We start from the raw sequence: 4,262 nt of genomic DNA on the forward strand, positions 1-4,262 counted from the left end.
GGAGGGAGGGTGGGAAACATAAGGCTGTTATTGCGGGGGCTCAAAACTCCTAGTGTAAACAAAGGCAACTCCCAAGCACAGCCGAAGCCACAGATTTTCAGCTGCCTGAAAATGATGTACACAGAATGCATGAAGCAGGGAAAATGCAGACAAGCCTCCCCCTTGGAAAAAAAAAAAAAACAACCACATTTTTTGTTTGTTTCCTTCCTTCCTTGATGCAAGAGGGATAAATAATTCAAGCCACGTGTAACCACTTGTGCTCTAAAAATTGTTCCTGCCTCTTGGTGCAGGGTCAAGGCTGTTGAGGTGAGCCAGCCTGGGCTGAGCGTGCCGGGGGTGGGCAGGGTGTAGGCAGTGTGGCAAATACCAGCCTCCCATCTCTTGCCCAGCAATGCCAGCAGACCTGAGCTGGAGCACATCACCCACCTACCCCCCCCCGACGAGGGGTGCACAGCTTCCACCCTCCTGCTTTGCCACCACTCCTCGGGGGCTATGACCGCTGCCCCTTTGTGGGAAAGGACACCTTGCGGGAATCAGCAGCAAAGTGACATTTTCTTCCATGGATTTCTGGGCTCTAGGCAAGTGGCTGGTTCTGACTGGGAAGGGCAGTCTGGAGCACCCTTCCCTCCGGCTACAGCTTCAACCCTTCTCCCACTGTGCTGGGAGAGGAGCCTGGCAGGGCTGTCCTCAGGCAGCACGGAGGAAATAAATTCATACAGCAGATAAAACAAGTGGGCACTACGCGCACTTTTTTTTTTTTTTTTGAGTAGAAAGAAAACAATAAAAAAACAGATAAAATGATTCTTAGTTAATGAAAAATAAAGATCCCTCTTGCCCCTTTTATTTTGGGGGGAGGCTGCTCACTAAAGATATCACTGAAGCTTTTGCTGCAAAAGCTGAACCAATTTCTGGCACAGAGACACAAAGGGCAGAAATAAAATGAAGGAAGATAAATGGAGGAGGAGTGAACCCTTGAGGAACAAGGCTTACGTCTGTGGAGAAATCTGAGCTGATTTGGGTCTGTGGAATTACCAGGCCAGCTGGATTAAAGGATCAGAGATAGTGTCACAGAGAAACACTTAAATATTCAATAATCCAAAAAGTAAAGCCAAGACGGAGAAGGGGAGGGGGAGGAGAGCTAGACCAATGGAAAAGACAAAGAGAAAGCCTCTGCTCCCCACAGCTCATCGTCTGAGGCCGCCAAACTCATGTCATTTATGGTTGTCATATGATGGCCTCCAGCTGCTGCCTCGGCTTTGCAGCAGCCAGCACTGAAGCAGAAGGCAGAGGTTTTTACACTCTGTTGCTTTGTTTCTCAGCTTTATAATCCAATGAGAAATAATTTCCTGACACCGTCTCCCCAGATGCATCAGATAAGAAGCACATCTGGCTCTCCAAAGGTTGGGACCCACAGGCCTCTGATCTTCCTCAATGCCAGTCCCCTGCCTTGTCCCACCTTTTCCAGAGGTGACTCCATGCAGAGATACAGCCAATCCCCCACACTATCTCTGTCCCTTTACCTTCCCCTCTAGTGCTCCCTCACTTTGCCATGTCTTTTCCACTGAACAAGAGAGTGGCAGATACTATCAAGCTTCTTGCACATCGATGCCCAAAGTATGTCCACCCCAGGAGAGGCCAGGGGCCTGTGCAAGCAGTGAAAAGCTTAGGCCACATTTTAGCCAGCATCTTTCTCTGAGCATTATGCTTTGGCCTGTCTCACCTCACCAAATACCCTGCACAATACCCAGCTCCATACAGGAACATCCCAGCCCCCTTGCTTTGACCCCTTCTGGTAGGGGAGGCTGCTCCAAATGCTGTGCTGAAGTCCTCATTGCCTGTTCTAGCTTGTTTATGGTGCACAGGGAGAAACTCTGAGGCCAGGACCACATTACTCTGCAGGAGCCCCAGCCATCACTTAGAGCTACCCCATCCTACTCAGGGAGCTGCCCTCAGGCAGCACAGAGAGGGCTTAGAAGGGGAGATGTCCTAGCAGCCTGGAAAGGAAAGAGGTGGCTGGGTTAGAGGGTGGATGGAAATGAAAGTGGTGTTTAGCCTTGCTGTGTGTCAAAACCAAGGGGACCATGCCTAGAAGACCTGCCTCCTGTCTACCTCCCACCTTGGCTGTGCAACCTTGCCTCAGCCACAGGCCAAAGGAAGGACTAAGCCAGTCCTCAAGCCAAACTCACTTGTCCCCTTGGGTCTCCAAGGTGGCTATGTACAAGAAATACACAGAACCTGCCATTCTTCCCCCAACGGCTCCTGTCTCCGCATGCTGGTTTTAAGGACCCCCAGGCCAGCCCAGTCTGTGGCCTCCTCCACCCCTGCTCATGTCCCAGGACCCCATTTCAGCTCAGCCTAGTGCCGTCAGTCCCTTGCCACAGCAACGCTGTAGGAGTGCCGGTCTCCAACTTTACCACAGCCTTGCCCTGCCCTTTAGGGAGCAGCTGCTCCCAGACACTGGCAATTCACAGGGAAGGGGAGGCCAGGGATGGGGGTCAGCACCATGCCCTCCCTCAGCTGTCTAGAGCCAAATGAACATAAATCAGATAGCATTGGAGTCCAACAACACAAGGAAGCAACACTCTGTCCTTTCTGCTGGCCTGAAAGGTGCTGACAGTGGAGTTGGCTGTTTCCCTCCCTTGCTTCTCAGGCAACAGAGCAAGAAGATGCAGGGACGGAGAGTGGGCAGGGAGAGCAAGGGAAAGCAACTCCAGCCCAGAGGAGAGCCGAGAAAGGAGGACGCATGAGTTGTGGAGAGCCTGGTTTGGAGGGAGGTTGTGGTTATGGGCAAAGGGAAAGGCTGGGAGACAGGATCTGTTTTATAGGGCAGGTGCAAGGTCACCACTCCCATGTGCTGGGCCTACCCAGCTCAAGGGTTCCAACACCCTTCAGTGTAACCCAAGATAGCTCTTATAACATGCCCTTGGCTCCTGGCCACCCTCACGCATGCAAGAGCATCAAGGAACAGTAGTGGCACTGTGCCCATGAATGGCTGTACCCTCTTTGTCTGGCACAAAGTCAACCCATCAGCTCCGAGCTCCCGATGATTTCCCTCTGGTTTACTCCCTGCTAATGGATGCCTCAATGTTATTGGCATTTCTTTGCACCAGAGTGTTTGGAGAAGAGCAGAAATCCACAGGGATGGTTCCCCTGTTCACAGGAGAGAGCAGGGAGGACAAAATGGAGGGAGGAGAGCCCCAGATCTGAGTCAGGAGCTTGGATGACCTGATAGCTACAGACAACCCTTTGGCTTGGGGATCAATGTGGCACAAGGGGTGACACAGGAGTACAGTCACTAGTTAGATGGCCAGGTATGAGGGTAGGTTATAATACAACCACTGAAAGTGTGGACAGGCATGATATGAGGGACAGAGACAAGCTGGGGACCGAGGGGGTGGAAGCACCACGACTGAGAGGGGATACAAGGCGTAGAGGCCATGGTGTAAAAAGGCAACCAGAAAAGCCACATACAGCCGCAATCTGGGCCTGAAATTCTGACCTTGTCAACATTGTCCTCCTGGGGCCCAGTGCACTGGGAAAGCCAGCACTTAATTCTACCATTGCTTAAACGGTGCTAAGAGCCTCCCATTAGAAATGCATGCATTAAAAACCTGCCAAACACTCTTGGCTCCTCTAGGGACACCCCGAAACCAGGCCAAAGCTCCTGCTGCTTTCTTATGCTTTGTGCTGCAGCTGGGCATCAGCCCTCTTCCTAGCTCAGTGCATTGCCCTGCTCCTGGCAGGCCCCAGGGCACAAACACCATCTCCAAGGGGTTCTACAATCACCACTCAGAGATGGTCCTTGCGTTTTCCCCTGGCTATAGCAAAAGGACAGTGCTGTGGGGGAAGCTCACAGCACAGGTGAGGCACTTACACAACAGCAGCTCCTTTCCTCTCAGCCCCACTGCTTCCAGGGATGCTCCCATTTATTGCAGGAGTTGCCATCACGTCATGCAGCAAAGAACCTGTGGCTGGGGCTCAGAGGTGCTCCAGAAGCCCTGAGAAGTTTGGGACCAAGGGAAGAGGGAGAAGGAAGCCTGATGACCTGTGGATTTGTGACATGGAAGACATTTGTGTGCATGTGTGAGAGATAGAGAATGTCTTCTACTGAAGCTTCTCTGATCCTTTAATGGGACTCTGTGAAGGTTTCTCTCTCGCTTTCTCTCTTCTCTAATTTATCCCCCTATTTTCATGAAACATGTAAGATCTCGGCATCTCTGAGATCCATCCCAATGTTACATCTGTTTGAAATTTTTCCTGTA

Source organism: Egretta garzetta, unplaced genomic scaffold, assembly GCF_000687185.1.
Source record: "Egretta garzetta isolate BGI_Z169 unplaced genomic scaffold, ASM68718v1 scaffold51, whole genome shotgun sequence".
Lineage (NCBI taxonomy): Eukaryota > Metazoa > Chordata > Aves > Pelecaniformes > Ardeidae > Egretta > Egretta garzetta.